At 35.8% G+C, this 21,041-nt stretch overlaps 1 long non-coding RNA gene and 6 other non-coding genes across 8 annotated transcripts; 6 read left to right on the top strand and 1 right to left on the bottom strand.

Moving 5' to 3' along the window:
* Positions 1 to 1,544: 1,544 nt before the first annotated feature.
* On the top strand, positions 1,545 to 1,616 carry TRNAP-CGG (transfer RNA proline (anticodon CGG)). Its single transcript has one exon. It is a non-coding gene; the product is annotated as a tRNA-Pro (tRNA).
* A 1,632-nt stretch (positions 1,617 to 3,248) lies between these two features.
* On the top strand, positions 3,249 to 3,320 carry TRNAP-UGG (transfer RNA proline (anticodon UGG)). Its single transcript has one exon. It is a non-coding gene; the product is annotated as a tRNA-Pro (tRNA).
* Positions 3,321 to 4,097: 777 nt separating this feature from the next.
* TRNAP-UGG (transfer RNA proline (anticodon UGG)) lies at positions 4,098 to 4,169 on the top strand. The gene has a single exon. It is a non-coding gene; the product is annotated as a tRNA-Pro (tRNA).
* Positions 4,170 to 4,311: 142 nt separating this feature from the next.
* LOC114320956 (uncharacterized) lies at positions 4,312 to 17,583 on the bottom strand. 2 transcript variants are annotated; one of them, XR_014345684.1, is made up of 5 exons: positions 17,400 to 17,583; positions 10,350 to 10,470; positions 10,178 to 10,268; positions 4,837 to 4,899; positions 4,312 to 4,728 (listed from the first exon to the last, which is right to left on the bottom strand). It is a non-coding gene; the product is annotated as an uncharacterized LOC114320956 (long non-coding RNA). The 2 variants fall into 2 exon arrangements; XR_014345683.1 differs by lacking the exons at positions 4,312 to 4,728; positions 4,837 to 4,899 and having other exon boundaries at positions 10,041 to 10,268; positions 17,400 to 17,576.
* TRNAP-UGG (transfer RNA proline (anticodon UGG)) lies at positions 5,460 to 5,531 on the top strand. Its single transcript has one exon. It is a non-coding gene; the product is annotated as a tRNA-Pro (tRNA).
* Positions 9,794 to 9,865, top strand: TRNAP-UGG (transfer RNA proline (anticodon UGG)). The gene has a single exon. It is a non-coding gene; the product is annotated as a tRNA-Pro (tRNA).
* On the top strand, positions 11,850 to 11,921 carry TRNAP-AGG (transfer RNA proline (anticodon AGG)). The gene has a single exon. It is a non-coding gene; the product is annotated as a tRNA-Pro (tRNA).
* Positions 17,584 to 21,041: the final 3,458 nt, after the last annotated feature.

The following is a 21,041-nucleotide window of genomic DNA, read 5'->3' as shown; positions in this document are numbered from 1 at the left end:
CCCAAACAACACACCAAAAATTTACACTATTGGCTATTGTTGTTGGCTGCTGCTGCTGCTGTTGGTCCGCATGCCTTGGGTTGCTTAGGGCCAATGTTAAGCCACGTTGAGGCACTTCCAACGGCCACTCTTGGGCACTTAAATGGCCACACCACCGCGAGCGAAATGTTACAGAGTTAGTCTTGTTAGGCAACCTGTGACACCCTGCCAAGTTTAAAGTTCCATCCAAAGAATGTAAAGCTCATTGGCAACTTTTGAACTAGAGTGTCTTCTACTTTAACAATTAGAAAAGGTAATTACAAATCCAAAATCCAAAAAACCAAACTATTTAATTTTATAAATTAAATGTTTTTAACTGTATATTTTATAAACGGGCATTTGGTCTAGCGGTATGATTCTTCCTTTCAGTAGATAATTAGAGTATATTAGATCATTTGGTCGGTATATTTATTTTCTTAATGCTACAAGTTTAGCGGTATGATTCTGTATATTTTCTTAAAACAAAACATAGCAACACTGGATGATTAGACTATTAGTAGTATTAAAATTAACAAATCTTACAATTTTTTACTTTTTAATGTGACACTTATCATATCATTGAAATTAATCTTGTTTTATTCTAAATTTTTATTATTACATAGTTATTAAAATAATTTATTAATTTGTATAATATTTTGAAAAATGTTAGGCATACCAACAAAATTATCAAGAAATCTACTAAAGACTCATATGAGTGTAAGTTTCACATAACAAAATTATCAAGAAATCTATCAGATCACTCACATGGATATAGAGCCCACACTCATGTAAGATTCACACCCATATGAATGTTTGATAATTTTTTTATAAAATATTTAATTATCTCTAACATTATTTTGTAATATTTTTCATCATATATAAAACAACACCATGGCTTAAAGGACGATTTAGTGCAACTTAAAGTAAACTAAATAATAATAATCATAAAGTAAAAGTTAAAATTATTAATCTCAATTTTGTGAGAGCGTCTTCAATGCTTATTCAAATTTTTTATCAAATCTGAATAAAAATTTGATCTGATATGATGCACTCCAATCATTTCATCAAATTTGGCAAGTCATCTAATAACAAGTCATCCTACCTAATATAAATTTTCATCAAATCTTTCCCAATCCAATCATCTACCAACATCTACAAAATTTGATTAAAAAAGTGTAACTCCATTCATTTGATACCAATTTAATGAAACAATTGAAACGTCGTTTTCACCAAATTTTTATCAAATTTAAATTTAATTAAAAATATGATTTTAAATTAGAGATAGTCTAATACTAACATTTTCTCAACTTATTTAAGTTATTTTTGTCTAATATACAAAAATTACATCTAACACTTTAATACAACCATTTTTTATTTTTATTTTTATTTTTATTTTATAAAGATGTAATCAAATTTACAGACTGCAACAAACAGCCCTTAATATATTTTCTATGCACTCGGGAAGTCAGTCCAGCAAAAGGACAAGATCAATTAACAATAAAATCGAAGAAAACAAACAAGCAGACGGGCATTTGGTCTAGTGGTATGATTCTCGCTTCGGGTGCGAGAGGTCCCGAGTTCGATTCTCGGAATGCCCCTTTCTTTTGTCAAATTTTTGTTTTATTATTCCGGAAAATTCGGATATCGAAAAAGAAAAGAACATTTATACTCTGATGAAACAAAAAAAAAATTGAAATCAAACCAAACCAAAATTTGTATTATTATTCCAAAAAATTCTGCCATTGAAAATGATATAACAAAAGGAACATTCAATATGTTTAATTTCAATTTTCTGAATTCAACTTTTTAAAAATTAAGTTTTTTATTTTTTATATTTTTTTGTTTTTAGTGAAAGTTTTTTTAAATTTTAAATAATTTTTTTAAATACACTTTACTTAGATATATCTAAATTATAAAATATTTACAAAAAAATATTTTAAAAAATTAATAAATACATAAAAATATGAAAAATGAGCTAGATTTTCTTCTCTCTTTTTTTTTGTATTTTCTGGTATTTAATGTATTTTTTAAAGATTTTTTCTACAAATATTATACTTTTTAAGTGTATTTATGTTAAGTATATCTAAAAATTAAAAAAAAAAAAATTACTTAAAATATTAAAAAATTCATTAAAAAATTAAATATGACAGATAAAAAAGTAAAATTTTCTCACAACTGTTTTCTAAAAAATATAACCAAACAAACTGATTTATTCTTTGATGAAACAAAAAAAAATAAAATAACATAACCAAACCAAACTAAGAAAATGTGGTGCTTTTCAATTTAATTTAGAACCATAATTTTTATAAACTGTTATTATTCACAATATGATTACAACATATTCAAACATCAAATAATATATCATTTAACAAATAATAATTAAGATAAATTACACTCACCTCCCTTGAAATTCAATTAATTTCACATTTTAAAATAAGTACACTAATACCGCTCAATTTAATTTACATAATATCTGAACCTTTATTTATCAGTACTTCGTTAGTCGTATGAATTAAAAAAATAATGTTATCATCCTTTTTTTCTACTAATCTAAAATACATTTTTTTTTTGTTTATTTTAATGTCTACTCACTATTAGCATTAATTTCAATAGCTTTAATCATACTAAAAAAAAGATTAATATAATTATATCAAAAATACAAAATTAACTATATTTTTTTTTAACGTCAAAAGAACGATAATGTAATTTAGGCCGAAGAAAAATATGATGCTGGCTCAATGACAGCATAAATAAATTAGCAACCATTAATTGGTCCGCCAACATTGGGTTTCAGTACTCTATTTTATATTGTTTTAGATCTTGGACCACATTCTCATAATCCAAAGTCAAAAAGGTTAATAAATACAAATACAGTTCTACTAGATCTACATTAATGAATAATAGTAAAATATCAATACAGGAGGAAAACTCAGTTAATACATATTCAATTTTCTAACTAATTTGATCAAGACATACAGAAGAAGCCGATATCAATGCCAAAATGGAAAAGTCGTGAACAAATATATAATATCACTAGTAAAATAAAATCTAATGTTACAAATCAATCACAAACATCAAAGTTACATCACCTAATTAAAGTGACTAAAAATTAAACAGATCTAAAAAGTATCAAACTTGAGTCAAACATGTTGGCTGTAATTCTCCACTGCAACTGGTCAACCTTATCAAACACATTGATTAAAAATAATTAGCAAGTGACCTACACAGTTGGGCATTTGGTCTAGTGGTATGATTCTCGCTTTGGGTGCGAGAGGTCCCGAGTTCGATTCTCGGAATGCCCCCACTTTGCAACAAAAAAATTTTCTTTTTTTTGCCAAAAAAATAAAATAAAATTCCATGATGTATATTATTTGTGACAATAAAGCTTCATTGCCCATTGCCACAAATTTGGGATGCAATATTTCAATCGCTAAAGGTACCTACAGGTGATGAATCTGCAGATTTAGCGGGGATTTAAATCTTAGGCAATGTATAGTATACTCTAAAGACAACTTGGATATCAAACCAAAAGGAAAGCAATATATTTGGTGTCCCCTTTCATTCATATAATTCAGAACTAAGTGAAAAACAAAACTTAATCAACCAAAAATTAATCTGAGACAACTAGAATTATGAATATAGACAGCAAGTAGCAACCAAATCCAAGATAAGAAGGCAATGTAGTCAATGTTGTTATGTTATCGAGTATGCTAGCAATGTAGTCAGAAAAACAGGCCAGGGTTCCTCTCTCAAAAACCAAATAATTATAGATGGCTCACAAATCAATCGGTATTGCTCATAGAATGTAATGATAGTTCTAAAGAAACTAATAAGATCTGGGAATGTTATTTCCATGAGGTTGTAGTTGAGTAGTTCGATTTAAGATTTGATTTCTCCTATATTATGTCTTGGGCCCTTAAACTGACATCTCTTTGGCTAATTCAAAAGCTTTTTATAATGAAAGGATATCAAAATACCCTGTTGCAGCTCCTACCACCTAAATCCAAGTCATAGCAAATACAGCTGGCAGTCAAGAAAACACACTGATCACAAATAGCAGATGATAGCCATCAACAGTTGGGCATTTGGTCTAGTGGTATGATTCTCGCTTTGGGTGCGAGAGGTCCCGAGTTCGATTCTCGGAATGCCCCATTGAATCAAGGAGTTCAAAATATATATAATTTTTGCCTGCCAATATCATTGGATTCATAGCACAACCCAAGTCTTCTTTTTTTATTTATTATTAGACAAGGACCAGACATTCAAAAGCTACAGAAACTGTGAGCACCAAGATGAGAAATTGGTGGTGCAGTAATAATTTTTTAAGTCCTAATTCTTTACTGGCAGTATTCTTCTAAAATGAATGGAAACTAGGAACAAGCATCATATCAAACTACTAGAGTGGATAAGAAAAACAAAGTACTAAAAACAGAACAGAGAAGGGAGGAAGGTCCATAGCCAAGCTTTTAATCACAAACTTGTAAGCTCGGGTTAAAGGTGATGATGAGCTATGGGCATTACTCATTTTAAAAGTCTTGACCATGGAGAAGCATTTAGGCAGCTGACAAAACAGTAGGAGTGTGAAACCAAAGAAAAAAACTTGAAAGGACAACTCCAAATGACATGAAAAAGTGACTACTCAACCTCAGTCACCCAGATAAGTTGTTTGCAGAAATGAATCTGGTACAGATCATTCAGGCACACTGAATTCTGCAGGCCATTCACCAAGTTCATATTATCTCAAAGAAAATGCACAAATATTACATCAAATTAACCACGATGAAAACAGTAAGAAAATAATAAGCATGTCTAAATGACCTATCATTTGAAGTTGCAGGAGCTATTATGCCACTGTGGGAATCAAATATTTAAATAAATCATCTGCATCAGATAAAAGATTTCTACAATTAATGATTAGTAAAAATAAATAAATAGGTGGCATATACATATATCATATCAAGGTTGAAAATCCAGTGCTTACACAGTAATCAAACCAAAAAATTATTGCAGTTAATAAAGCTTACAAATTAAGTAACTTGCATTGTTTTCAGAGATCTAAATCTTTCTTGACCTACCAAAGCAATCCAAATCATTCCGAAACCACAGAAGAAAAAGTAAATTAATATATATCCTATTTTATTTTATGTTTTTCTGACAAGCTTCCACCTAATTTGATTAAGAAATAAATAAGAAGAAAATATCAATATCAAGATGGAAAAGTCAGGAACAAATATGTAATCTGACTAGTATATATAATGCTACAAATCAATCACAAACATCAGAGTTACATTTACTAATTGAAGTGTGACTTAGAATTAAACAGATCTAAAGTATCAAACTAAAGTCAAACAAGCTGCTGGAATTCTCCACTGCAAGTCTGCAACTGGTCAATCTTACCAAACACATTGATTAAAAATAGTATGCAAGTGACATTCATAGTTGGGCATTTGGTCTAGTGGTATGATTCTCGCTTTGGGTGCGAGAGGTCCCGAGTTCGATTCTCGGAATGCCCCATTTTGCGAGGAACCATATTTGTTGCCTCTACGATTTTTATTTGTAAAAATTAATGTATTATTGATTGATATGTTGATGATTGATATTTGATTCTGTTACAATTGATTGATTATATAGATGTAGGTTAGGTGGTGGTAGGTGAGGAGTAGGTGAGTGTAGTAGGTGAGTGTGTGGTAGGTGATGGTAAGTGTGTGGTAGGTGATGGTAAATTCTAACAGCCCCCCGCAAACTCAAGGAGGATAGAAACTAACCAACTTGAGTTTGAAGAGAGGAACAAAACAAGAAAATACATAAAAAAAAAAGGATAGGAGACACTGTATGGTCGTGTCAGACCGTTGGTGAAGACACTGTATGGTGGTGTCATAACGTTGTAGAGGACACTGTATGGGGGTGTCATAACGTTGTAGAGGACACTGTATGAGGGTGTCATAACCATGTAGAAGACAGTTTATGGGGTCATGTCGGACCGTTGTAGAAGACAGTTTATGGGATCATGTCGGACCGGTGTAGAAGACAGTTTACGGGGTCATGTCGGACCGTTGTAGCAGACAGTTTACGGGGTCATGTCGGACCGTTGTAGCAGACACTATTGTGACAGTTGTGGTGACAGTTTACGGAGTCTTGCTGGACCCTTGTAGAAACTAACCGGAATCAATGTCGGGACAGTTTACAGAGTCTTGTCGGACCCATAAAGGAGCTAACCGGAATCAATGTCGGGACAGTTTACAGAGTCTTGTCGGACCCTTGTAGAAACTAACCGGAATCTATGTCGGGACAGTTTACAGAATCTTGTCGGACCCTTGTAGAAACTAACCGGAATCAATGTCGGGACAGTTTACAGAGTCTTGTCGGACCCATAAAGGAGCTAACCGGAATCAATGTCGGGACAGTTTACAGAGTCTTGTCGGACCCCTGAAAAAAGCTAACCGGTATCAAATGTCGGGACAGTTTATAGAGTCTTGTCGGACCCTTGGAAAAGTGGCACCCTCAAAAGGTGTGCCCAATTTTGTCAAAAGGCGTGCCATCAAAAGGCGTGCCCAATTCATCAAAAGTTGTGCCGGACATGATGGCGAGGCACGTGGGCGCCTTGGCTTGCGTGCCCGGTTGTCGGCTGGTGGCAAGAGGCGCGCGATGCGCGTGGCTGCCTTGGCTATTTAACCAAGGTTGATGCTGAGGCTGAGGCAGAGAAAAGCTGCGAAAAACCTCTGAAAAAAAAACTTCGTTGTGCTGAGAGAGAGTCTGAAAAAACTCTTCGTTGTGCTGAGAGAGAGAGTCTGTAACACTCTGTTGCGAGAGATATTCTGTAATACTCTGTTGCCCAGAAAATGGCCTCGTCCTCGTCTTCCCGTGGACTGCTCACCCTCTTTCCCGACCTCAACGAGTCAACAAGAGAGAGAACTGGTGCGGTGGCACTGGAAACTCAACCAAGCGCCCCGGAGTTTGCTCCGTTGAACTTTCCGATGCGGTCGGTGGAGCAAAGAATGGCAGTGCAGTCGGATGTGGAGGCCAATCAGTATACTCTGAAGGCATGTGTGGAAAGCATGACGGCGGTCACAAACTTGTCGAACCGGCTGCAGAGTAGGACAAATGAGGTGCAGCATTTAAACTCCCAGCTGGCTCTGCTCCAACGCATGTATAAGGATGCGCGAGCAGAGATAAGCGTGCTAAGGGCAGAAAACAAGGAGCTGAAGCGGAAGGCCACCGTGATGTTCCGATTCGGAGGTCCGCCATATGATGCAGTGGAGGAGTATGGGGGAGTGAACGTGCTCGGTGGACAAGGAAACACGGAGGCAGCACCGTCAAGGACCGCCCAGGACGGAGGCAAAAAGAAGAGACCGGCGGCAGAGTAGAGAAGAAAAATCCCACTGTGGGTGTGGGTGTTTTTTTTTTTTTTTTGTTTTTTTTTTTTTGTAAAATGGTGATCGGGGTTGATCCCCAATATGAATAAAATATGGTGTGTTGTGCAAACATGGAACTTGGTTTTTTTTTGTTTTTGTTTTTTTTTTTTTTTTTTTTTTTTTTACTGTATTTATTTATTTATTTATTTATGAAATAAAAGATAAAAAAAGTGGGTGGTGGAAAATGTGATGATGGTGTTGGGTGGTGGAGAAAAGTTAGGAGAGAGAGTGGGTGTAAAGTGATGTAAAGAAAAAAATAAAGAAATAAAAAAAAAAAAGTAAAAAAAGGGTAGTGCGTGCATGTATGTGTGGTGGAAAAGTGAGGCACTCATCTTATTAAAATAGAGAAAGTGGGAATGTGTGGATTAAAAAAACTGTTTGTGGTGTGTTTGTCGGGTGTGTGATGCATGGGTTTTATATGTTCAAAGAAAAGAAGAGAGTGGGGTGATAAAGGAAAAACAGAACATGTGCTATGAAAAGTTCCTCATGTTTGTCGGATATAAGAAGTTCAGGTTCTGGGATTTTTCATGATAGCATAAGCAACTTAGGTAGACCTTATTCCACTGCCTGGTGATTTACCAAAAATGACAACTGAAGTGATCAATAAAGATGGAGGACTTGAATTATCAGCATCCGGGGGTGATGAAAGTGCTATCCTACGACCTGAAGATTTCCTTCTGGGGCAGCAGAAACAAGTATGGACTCTGTCTGTCTGTTGATGGAGGTTATGCGGTCATGGCTTCTACTCGATGCCACCGGCGGAGCCAAAAACAGATCTGGAAAACGCGAGATGCATGCGATGAGGAGAGACGACCTCGTCGGCGGAGCCAACTCAGATGTGTAGAGGTCCGGCGGGCGGCCAAAGCGAGACTGCCGCCCGCCGGTGAAGCAGAATGGTTAAGTTGTTAACCTTGCTCTGATACCATGTAAAAATTAATGTATTATTGATTGATATGTTGATGATTGATATTTGATTCTGTTACAATTGATTGATTATATAGATGTAGGTTAGGTGGTGGTAGGTGAGGAGTAGGTGAGTGTAGTAGGTGAGTGTGTGGTAGGTGATGGTAAGTGTGTGGTAGGTGATGGTAAATTCTAACATTATTTTTATTTTTGCGACAAAAATAAGTCCATCACTAATGTCCATTATTTGTAATGACAAAACTCCATTACCCATTGTCGCAAATTTGTGATGGAATATTTCATTGCTAAAGGTGCCTATAGGCAACAAATCTGCAGATTTAGCAAGGATTTAAATCTTAGAAAATGGATAGTATACTCTAAAGTAAACTTGGATACCAAGCCAAACGGAAAGCATTTAATTGGTGTACCCTCATTCATATATTCATTCAGAACAAAGTGAAAAACCATAATTAAAAAAAAAATAATCTAACAAGTAGAATTAAGAGTATAGATATCAAGTAGCAATCAAATCCAAGATAAGATGATCCAGCTCCACGGCAGTGGAACATAGATTGTCAACCGGTACGCATTCCCCAAAAATAAGAATCTACATATCAAACTTCTAGACACTTGACACTAAATTCCTTAAAAAAATGCTCATAAAGTTTCAAGTATTATTAACAAAATGTAATTGGCACACCTAGACAACATTCAGTGATAAAGGGACGCAACTTTGTCTGTCATTACATGATTTGCACTTGTCTTCCCACCACATTGCAAGTTTGGGAACCTTAAATACAATCTGATATCTTCTAATATACATACAATCGGACATGTTGAACCCCAAGAACACTCAGCACTAATGTCAGGAACCAATGTACTATAGAATTCAACGTTTTTATCCAGCGAGCAAGCAACACAGTCAGCAAAATAGGCTAAGTTTCCACTGTCTGAAACCAAATAATTTTAGATGGCTCATCGATGGCTCATCAATCACTCGGTAGGGTACATAGAATATAATGATAGTTCTAAAGCAACTAAAATGATAGTTCTAAAGCGACTAAAAAGATCTGGGATTGTTATTTCAATGAGGTTGTAGTTGTAAGTAATTGGATTTAAGATTTTATTTCTCCTATATTGTGTCTTGGACCCTTAAAGTGACATCTCTTTGCCAAATTCAAAAGCTTTTTCACTGTGAAAGGATATAAAAACACCCTGTTTCAGATCCTACCACCTAAAGGTACACCAAGTCATAGCACATACAGCTGGCAGTCAAAAAAAACATACTGATCACAAATAGCAGACAGTAGCCATCAACAACAGCAAAATTGGTCTAGTGGTATGATTAAATAGATCCAAAGTATCAAACTTAAGTCAAACATGCTGGCTGGAATTCACCTCTGCAACTAGTCAACCTTGGCAAACACATTGATTAAAAATAGCATGTAAGTAGCATAGTTGGGCATTTGGTCTAGTGGTATGATTCTCGCTTTGGGTGCGAGAGGTCCCGAGTTCGATTCTCGGAATGCCCCATTGAATCAAAAACCTTTTGTTATTTTTTTTACCTGCCAATTATTTGGCACAACCCAAGTCTTCTCTCTTTTATCTTTTTGTTTTTGCAAAAGGAAATAAGTATTTTATTAGATAACATAGTCAAAAGCTAGAGAAACTGAGCACCAAGAGGAGAAATTGGTGGTGCAACTGTAATTTTTAAGTCTTAATTCTTTACTGGCAAGATTCCTATAAATGAAAACTACTTAAGTGGGTAACAAAACATAGCGAAACAAAGTTAAAAACATTAACAAAGAAGAAGGAAGAAGGTAAATAGCCAAACTTTTCCTCACAAATTTGTAATTGCAGCTCAAAGATTGTCTGGATGAGCCATGGGTTTTACTTGGACTAAAAGTCTTGACCACAGAGAAACATTTGGGGAGCCTACAACAGAGCAGGAATGTGAAACCAAAAAAAAAAAACTTGAAAGGATAACATCAAAAATGACGTGAAGAGGAACTCAACCTCGGCCGCCCATATAAGTTGTTTGTAGAAATAACCCTGACACAGATCATTCAGGGACAGTGAATTATGTAGGCCATTCGCCAAGTTCATATTATCTCAAAGACAATGCAAATGAAGTCGACTGCGACAAACATTACATCAGTTTAAACACGATAAAAACAAGAAGAAAACAATGAGCACACCTAAATGGCCTATCATTTGAAGTTGCAGGAGCTATTACGCCATCCTGGAAATCGAATATTTAAAAGAGTTCTAAAATTAGAGCACATGGCTATTCCATGAAAGAAAATCACACAACAAACTAGATTTCCCAAGAAAACAAACTACAATTTCTCTGGAAAAAAATGGATACTAATGACTCCAGTCAGACTCATTGCTAACAGAAGATGACACACATAAAGAAGTGCAGAAAAGTGTGTAGTTTTGATATTCAACTTAGGCTGCAAGAAAAGATGTTCCCAGTTTAACTCTCTGAATGCCCGGCTTGGATAATTAAATATATGAATTTGTTTTGCTTCTCTTCTTTGTCTTTTCTTTTATATTTCTTCCTTTCTTCTTATGTTTGTCTTTTTAATTTAATATTTCCTTTGGGACAAAAAAGTCCACGGCCATTCATTCTTCAGCCTCAAGGTCCAGAGAGTCTGTCCAGTTGAGCCAAGCCTAATCCAACAGAAACACTTAACCATTGTACAGCATTGACTGGCTGTGATATTCAATTTAGTGGCAGACACAAAGAAAACATTTCAGATGCAGGACCGTTGATCAAACAAAAGCAACTACTCCTGTAAATTGTAACAGGCCTTCATAAGTCAACAAGCTGAGATCAAAATCTGAGAAATTGCTGATGGACTAAATGCTGGTAGCTGGGGGAGAATGTGTTTGGGGAGGACATTAATTATGAAAGCTATATTAAGTCAACAAGCTGATATATACTTAAGCAGCAACAAATGGTAGATCTAATCAAACACATTAGCCAGAAACAAAACCTGATACCAACAACAAACGGGCATTTGGTCTAGTGGTATGATTCTTGCTTCGGGAGCGAATGCCCCACCTTAACGCAGTGTATTAATTTGCTCATATAGTTTTAATGCCCTCTTCTATTCTATTTTTAAATCCAAGCAAAGCATGTGATCCAAAGTCAACTCATACACTTTAGCAGAAAATGTCACTGATATACCTAAATACAAGTATAACAAGATTGCTTCTAAGTAGATTGAAAAATAATAAAATATCAAGGTGGGCCAGCTATGATTGAAGATGTAAATTTATTAATTCATAGATGAAATAAACAAATTACAGCTATCAAAGCTTTTTGATTGTTAAAATAATAATTATATCAGAGGCATGTAAAGCTATAATATGTATGACAATTAAGAAAGGTATAAATGAAATCTCAAATGCATTTACTTCAAGATGCACACACAGATTTTCAACTACAATAAATGGCAAATTCCATCAAGCACATTAATTACATATTTGGCGTTTCAAGAATCAATTGGGCATTTGGTCTAGTGGTATGATTCTTGCTTAGGGTGCAAGAGGTCCCGAGTTCAATTCTCGGAATGCCCCAATTTTATTAGTGCTTTTGCTAACCCATCTGCATAGTTTTATGCTAGATTTAAAAAAAAAAAAAAAAAAAAAAAAAAAAAAAAAAACAACAACAACAACAACAGAGTACAAATGAGAAGCAAGCTAAAAAAACTTCAACAAAACCTGTTAATCACTGTAAATGTAATTTTTTATGCTCCAATATAATAATATAAGCAGAAAATATTGATTTTAAAAGAAACAAACCACGACTAAACTTGTCACAAAAGAAAAGTATTTACGCTCACTCCATAAATTATACTTGACTATAACACCTGACAAAGGAACATTCATTTATAAGTACATCAAGTGGACATCTTTTAGCAGCTTGATACTTGGCTCGGGCCAAGGCATTTGGTGGACTATGAAGCACGGACACGCGACACAACACGGGCACGTAAAAACGCAAATTTTTGAAAAATAGGGGACACGACACGCTGAGAACACGCTCAATATATATAATTAAATTTATTATTATATGTCATAAAATTATTATAAAAAAAAAGAATCATAGAAAGGTAATAAAAAAATACCACCCGAAATAGCCATTGTTTCATAATTAAAAATTAATTCTTATAATAAAATTAATAAACATATATTATTAAAATTAACAAAATTAATCAACAAAATATATATATATACACTAAAATAAGAGAGGCAGAGTGAGAGAAAAGATAATATAAAATGAAATCAGAAAAAGAAAAAAAATAAAAGAGAGAGAGGGACAGATAAATTACACTAAAAACTGACCCTATAAAAGAAAAAAAAAATCAGATAAAAGAAAAGAAATGAAGAGGTCAAAGCAGATCAGAAAAGAGCGAGAGAGCGACTGCGAGAGAGAGAGAGAGTGAATGCGACTGAGAGCGATTGAGAGAGACGAGAGAGAAGATCGGAGAAGACGAAGAAGATCGAAGAAGAAGAAGAAGTTGTACCTTAGATAGCAAACCACAAACGACCGACAACCAACGAACGACCACCGACGAGCGACGAACGACCACCCATAAGCGACCAGGTGTTCTCTCTGTTCTCTTTCTCTTCTGCTCTCTGTGTCGATCAACGAGCATTAGATTACATGTTCTGTTTTTGCTTTTTACAAATTGACCCCACAGAAATTTCATAAATTATGAATTTCACCCTGAACGTGTCCCGAACATATCCAAACATGTCCGTTACGTGTCCAGCTGCAAAAAAATATAAAAAAAATTCGGACACCTTCTGCAACGTGTCGGACACGTGTCAACCTTGTGTCCGACACGTGTCTGTGTCCGACACTGATACGCAGCCTTTGGAGAGGTGTCCGTGCTTCATAGGTGGAAAGTCAAGCACCCATGCCTAGGTGTCACGGGTTGCCTTGCAAGGTTAATTCTGTGACGTTTCGCTCGCGGTGGTGTGGCCATTTGAGTGCTCAAGAGTGGCCATTGGAAGCGCCCCAACGTGGCCTAACATTGGCCCCAAGTAGCCCAAGGCATGTAGGCCACTAATAGCCAGCAGACGGCAAAGCCGCAGCCCATGCCAATAGCCAACCAGCGCTGCCAGCAGCAGCAAAATATAGCAGCACCAGCCAGCAGTGGCAGCCAACAGTGCAGAATTTTGGCACGTTGTTTCGGCATTCAAACGAAAGAGTTTTGGGCTGAAATTTTTACTGGAGATAGGTCTTAGAGGAAGTGTTTTCCCGACCAAGTTTCGTGATTTTTCTCAAATTGTGAAATTTATGAAAAATCATTATGATTCCTCGGACATGTATGATGTTTCCTCCTACCAGAGGGCAAATTGCTTAACAAGTATTTATAAGGGGGCAAGGTGTGCTATCTACTTACGTCCCCGCCCAAACTGGGCTTCAAGTGAGCAACCTTGGGGCAACTCAAGGACGGGCTTTAGGCATCCAGAGGGGTGTCTAGAATCTCCACGTGGATTTGGGAGCCCCGTGGACGGTGCAATAATGTAGGCACTGCGCGCACCGTCCCGGGTGGGAGGTCCACTACGTTGTTTCCATTATGCTACGCAATATGGCATCTTTGGGACTCGTTTTGGACCGAATGGGCTATCGAGGCACCACTAAAGGCCTCGTGTGCCAACTCAAGTGCTTGGTTTGGGTTCAACCTTGCACGAGGGGATCCCGTGGCTTAAGCTAAGCGGTTGGACGGCAACACCGCATATGTGGGCTATCGAATGAAGGCATCAAGCTATGTATTGACTAAGTCCATTGAGGGACTACATTATGCTACAAGCAAGTTACGGATTGAGATGTTGCCTTACTCATGCTACACGTTGGTGCAACGCTAAGGTGCGCAATGGCCTTGGGCGGAATCTAACACACGTGTTGGCACGAGGATTACGCCGTGACCGAGAGATTGACCCTCGGTGGCTTGTGGGCTTCGCATGACCAAGTGGCCATCCAATATGCATCTATTGAGGCATGCTAGACCCTACGACACTTCAAGATGCTACTAAAGACCCAACATGCAACGTTGGCTCGTCGGCTAAGTTAAGGACCTTTGCTAGCACATTATTGTGTGGCTAGGCACCTTGATGACATAAACCTAAGTTGGGCGAGCACCTTATTTGAGATAAGCTTAGCGCTATGTAGTGACTTATGCCGTGCTTGGTGCACTTGAGGCGTCAGGCCTACTTGTGGCATCCGGGTGAAGACGGAGCTTCCTTGTGAAGTTGTTTTGCTTGACAAAGCATTGGGCCCTAATGTTCAAACGGGTGAGATCATCAACACTCGATTTGTCAACGAGCTATGGTGGGCTTAAACTTGGTGGAGTTTGAGCGCCACACGGGCGAAAATTGATCCGCTGCCCCTCTAAAGGAGTCGGCCAATGACACTAGGCCAAGGCACACTTGCATCTGTGATAAAAGCAGCATGTGTAGGCTGGTGAACAATAGTAGGTGGTATGGCTTTGTGCACAAGCATGACTCTCATTTGGCTTGGCTTAGCCTTATATTGTAAGAGTTTCTCAAAATTTTGGCTCTCAGCCCCTGCGTTAGGGCATTGTAGCAACAAACCAAGGCCTTGATACATTGGTGGGCACTTTGGCCCTTGGTGGCATGCAAGTGTGGGCATATGGGCTTTGATTGGTGCAAACTTGTGGTGCTGTGGACTTGGTGAGCACTTGGATAGAGTGCTGGGTAGCAGCGTGACCCAAGATTGGGGAAATCTTAATGCTTGCTTGGGCAGGGGCACTTTCATAATTATTTTGACATGGTGAATTTTTATGAATATCACGTTGTGATTCTTCGAGCATACTTGATGCTTCCCCTTGCCAGTCCAAAAATGGATCGAGGGAGGGATATGTCCCTCATCTAGGCAGGCCTGCATTGCCTTGCAAGCTAAGGCAATGTGTTATGTAGGCAATGCATATGGTGGTGCATGGTTGTAAGCATGGCAGAGGCATCGTCCTGCATGCTAGGGACCCCTTTGTGTAAGTTGTAGACCTAGGCACAACGTTTGGCATATGGGCTTGGTGCAACACATGGACTTGATGGATTGATGAGATCCATAGGGCTGCCAAGAGCACTAGGATGAACCATGTTGTGTGACTAAGTGTTGGGATTTGCGGCACATGTGTGTGCAAACATCAGGCCAAGTCAGTTACAGGCGGTTATCATGATGGTCTGGAGCCAATGTGTGTCTTGGTTGAGACAAGCATATCCGTTCCTCTTATGTGCATAAGGTTGTGCTCCAATCAGCAAGGCATCGGTTGTGAGAAGTTTTGGATGGGGCTATGTTGCAAGTGTTGGTTGTTGCATGCACACCCTAGGCGGCTAGTGGCATCAATTGCTAGTAACTCTTAGGATTCTTCAAATTGTAGCTTTGCAATGATCTGCAAGATATGAGAGGGATCTCGGGTACTGTGAAAGCAAGTCTTGGTGTAATCTTTTGTACTTGTGAAAAGTAATAAAGGTTGGAGTGTTTTCCCTATAAACTCATGTGTGCCTTTAATGCTTATTGTGTCAAGCATGGATTACACAGACCTCTGCGTGTGTCTGTGTCTGTGTGTGTTGGGCTGAGACCACCAAGTGTAATTTGCTGCCATCGCCAGGCAAAAAATTACAGGAAAGAGTTGATTGTGAATTTGTGACAGCATTCATGGCAATCAGGTTCAATTACAGCCAACACAACACTAGAATTAGAATAGAAGAATACAAGTCATACACCATCAAAGAGAGATTTGGCCTCTGAACTAATTAAAACCAAAACACCTGAATAAGATAAGGCATTGCTAGTTGTGTCCCTGTTGGATGGTCAGCATGTCTCTATTTGTGGTTTTTCAAACTAATATCAACCACATATGTTACAAACTAGTAGGACAATCCAAAAAAAAAAATCATGTTTAGGACTTAATTTTTTATTTGGTTTCACAAGTTCTCATAACTAATCTCCATATCATACTGTAAAAATTGGATTGTCATACTCTAATTAATCAAATGTAGTTATGCCCTATTATAATGATTCCCTGTATCAAGACACCTGAATGTCTTACCATGAGTCGTCTCCAATTGTACAATTAATGAAAAAAATACTAGAAACCATTTCTTTTTATGCAAACTAAAAACCATTTGAGGGGAAAGGGTGTATGCTGTATTTTCAAAGATACAGTCTAAGTACGAATCCACACAAGCAAATTCCAAAGTGAACTTGGTAAATCCTCAAACATTTCTTGGAACTTTTACTGCATGAGTTATGCTAGGATCCCAAATAATCTATCAAATTTTCTACCAAACCTCTCACATGGCTGTGGGACCCACACACATGCGGGTTTGTGTGGGTCTCACATCTATGTGAGAGCTTTAATAAAAAATTTGATAAATTATTTGGAGTCTATAGCATTTTGCTTACTACATGCCTATCCAAGTGATATCACTTCAAGCAATTAATGCTTCTAATTGCAGAATAACACACATAGTACGACCCATTTCCAGTTTCAATCTATTGACGACAAATTTAATACTACAATATATGGTATAGTGGTATGATTCTCGATTTGGGTGCGAGAGAGAGGTCCCCATCCTCATAACCCTCCACCTACATCCAATAAACTCGGTTCAAATATGCAGCTCCCAAAATTTTATTTTATTATAGTGTGAGAATCTGAGCAAAGTTATCTGATCCAAAGTCAACTCAACAACTGAAACAAGAAACATATAAATTTATCACTAATAATATTGTAACTGTTTTCTGACAATTCCAATAATTTAAAACCTAAAATCTCCTTCATAGACCTAACTACAACACACTAAGCTACAGCTAGATTAGTGAATGAACCATCAAAAGAAAATCAAATTTGTGGTGACTGTTAAACAACCTTTTGTTCCAATTCAAAGCTAGTAAAATTGAAAAACCCCAAACTAGTTCGAATTATTGCCAAAATAAGAGTTATCAACAATTAAAGAAAAATTGGAAGAGAGAGAGCTGAAATTGAACTCTTTTGAAATAAGTTTATTTGAAAATCGTACCTTTGGTTCTACAGAAGAAAGCGAGAGGCCGACTGGACTGACGCTGACACGGACGGACTGTTTGGTTACCATGAAAGCATCGGGACAGTGAAGTAAAGTGAAGAAAGGAGTTGTTTGAACTTTATTAAGCTCTGTGTTTGGTTCGAGGGAAAGGAGAGGGCAGCAATTTTAATCTGGCAGCAATGCTACAGACCCCACTGGGGTCACCCAGTGCCACGTGTTGGCCTGGGATTGGCTGAAAATTTAAAAAAAAAAAAAAAAAAAACTGTTTTTTTTTTAGACCAATGGGAGGTGACCCCAGTACCCCACTGGGGTCCAAAGCTTTATTCTTAATCTGGAGAGGGAGAAACAAATATTGGTTGGAAATTTTCCCTCGAAATTTTCGACGTCAGAATTTTGCCTCTGGTGTTTGGGAAGTGGATTTTTTTGTAGTTTTTTTAGTTGTAAGGTATTATTGGAAAAAAAAAAATTTTATATTTTAAAAAAAAATTAGACTTTTTTATGGTTAAATGTAATATTTATGAGAAAAAAATAAAATAATTATAAAATTTAATATGATATTTTGTTTGAATTTATTTTTTTTAATTTTATAAAATATTTATCTTGTAGTGAAAAAAAAAAAAAAACCAAACTAAATTCCCCAATACCGTCAAAATATAGGACGGACGTGTTTGAACTTTCTGCAAGGGAATAATTGTCCTTTTAACAAAGGATGACACTTCAAATGGTTAAATAAATACGAGAAAATTATAACTTAAGTCAAGTTTGGCATAACTTATAAAAAGTTATTATTTTATTTAAATTACATCATTTTATTTAAATTATATCACTTCTCTAACACATCATATCAAATCGAAACCAAATCCAATTTATATAAGCCAATAAATAAAAAAGTATATTTTTTTAGAACATCTCAAACTAACCTTTAGTGTAATTTATTTAATGAAGTTGTTAAATAAATAAGGGGAAATCATAACTTAATGTAATTTTTTTAAAATAATTATAGATCAATAATAAATTTTATAAACATTAATAATTAGCATTATAAACTTTTTCAAGTATGCATTTTTTTATTTTTTTATGCAAGACACACAGTGTTTGGTTGGAAATTTGATGAGAGATTTGGAAAAAAAAAATGAAAAATGTAGGTGAAATATAAATAAAATATAGAAAAATTTATCCATAAATCCTATTTTCTGAAAAGGTGAACCATTTAGTCCTAAAAGTTTTCTTATGCACCATTTAGTCCCATTTATACATCATCATCAAAACAACATCAAACATCATCATCAAAACAACATCAAACATCATCCGATATTTTTTATGTTTGTGGGTGTTTCAAACATCAGATTCATTTTTAAAAAAATCACCATCATCAATAAACCACTAAAAATCGGCAACATCACAAACATCATCGTAATTTAATTAATTTTTTTCCCTTGAAAACCTTATCCCCGCCATAACCTGGTTCTAGTTCATCATTCATCATCACATATCTTCATCTTTCTCTCTGTAAGAATCTCTCTCTCTCTCTAACACATACACGCAAACCCTCCTGCGTCGGTTCATCTCTCAAGCAACATCGCAACATCGCAACATTAGCAACATCTAAAAAAATTGATGAGAATTCTGAATCGCGAAAAAGAAAAACATCATCAAACATCAAACATCGCGAAGAATAAGAAAATGAAAAATAGCAGAGCCAGTAGGAGAAGAACAACATCGACAAACCCACAACCCAATGGATCGAAGATTTTAGAAATCTCAAAAGATTCTGAGAATTCAAATCCCAATCTCACAAGCCCTAGTTTGAAAGTTTCGAATTCACCAGCAATTAAATCTGCTTCAAAGACCCAGAAATCGGCCTCCAAAAGCCTAACCCAATTGTTTCACCGCTGCAGTATGAAGACAATTGTCTGTCCTTCTCTTGATATTCGAACTACACATTTTGCCCAATTGCTTGATCTACATTAGCAACATCATCAAAAACATCAGCAACATCAATCCTCATCCTTTCTATTGGTTCCATTCATTCTGTTTTCTTCGCAGAGGACGATCAGATAGCAGAGATGGACGAAGATCAAGACGTCTCCGGAGAGGACCAACTCGACGCCTTTCTGCGATTGCCGGTGGGATCTAAACCCAGATTCGATGATGTTTTGTTCATGATGTTCTGATGTTCATGATGGTAAATGAATCTAATGTTTCATTCTATAATTTCAAACATTATTGAAATCTGATGAACATTAGATGTTTGAAATTTAATATTTGAAACATTATTGTAATTTTTCACGATGTTTGAAATCTAATGTTTAAAATCTGATTTCAAACATTGTAATGGGACCTTTCAGTCTATAAGAAAACTTTAGGACTAAACAGTGTATAAGTTATTAATTTGGGATTTATTAGTGCATCACCCTAAAATATATTTACATTTCACCTAATTTCACACATATTTTCTCTTTCTCTTTTCAAATCCTCTAACAAAACACAGAGTAAAAAAATCACACAATTCTATTAATTTCATTTTATTTTTAAGTTCTAGTCCAAAAAAAAAATCCCAATTTTTATGCTCATTAATGATTTAGGGAAAATTATAAAATATTAAATATTAAAAATAATAATAATAAAATAAGTTCCAAAAATCCTTCAAAGGTTGATATACTCTAGAATAGGTTGATATACTCTAGAGTGCTTTGGGAATATGGTTAAAAACTGTCTTTTGACTTTTAATCAAGTTTTTAATTTTTTTAAAGTGATTTGAGAAGTTGATAAAAAGTTATTTTTTTACTTTTTGGGTTAATATTTGTTTATGATGTCACATTATCATGCCATAATGTAAAAAGACAAAAACATCCCTTCCCTATTTGATAATTATAGAATTTTACCCTTTCAATCTCCATCACCTTAAAAAGTGAATGGAGGGCTTATTCGTAAATTGCATTTAACCAACCTCCCAAATGGGTTTGTGCACAAAAAAGCTAACGTTTGACTTTTTTAAGCGCAGCTGCTAACCACATACCCAATGCATGTCTCCATATTTTTTCTTTTTTTACACTTTAATAGTTATAACTCCACTTAACTCATGGTGTGTGACCTGGACTTTGGAGTAGTCAATTTTAACAACTAATTAACATGCTTACAAACATACAAATTAAACATAGATGTCACATATATCTTGTATTTTGATTGACACTCTCAAGAGTTGTTTGGGGTGTTCTAAATAAATGTACTTTTTATCTTTTTGGACTAAAAAATTAAAGAAGAAAATATAGATGTTTGGGTTAACTTTTTGACTTTTTATGGAAAAATGTGTAATAAAAAATTGTAAAAATTGGTTTGTAGGAGAAAATTAAGATTGGGAGTTGTGCAGCTGTAATTGTTAACTTTTGGTGAATAGTGTTAACTTTTTAACTTTTTGAGTAACTTTTTAGCTTTTTGGCTTTTCCTGGACATGCCAAACTTGGCCTCAGTCTAGGTGTCCATTAATTGTTGATTAACAAGATGATAAACTATATTATTGACTTCTCTAATTTGATCGAACTTTTGCTTTAATATTCGTAGTTTTAATTTCACAAATTTAAAATTTAAACTTCTTTTAAATGTAGTCACTTTGACAAATGCTGATAACATTTTATAATA

This window comes from Camellia sinensis, chromosome 12 (assembly GCF_055761805.1).
Source record: "Camellia sinensis isolate YWXY chromosome 12, ASM5576180v1, whole genome shotgun sequence".
Classification (NCBI taxonomy): Eukaryota; Viridiplantae; Streptophyta; class Magnoliopsida; order Ericales; family Theaceae; genus Camellia; species Camellia sinensis.
Note: the sequence above shows the minus strand (reverse complement) of the source record. Positions and strands in the feature narration are given on the sequence as shown.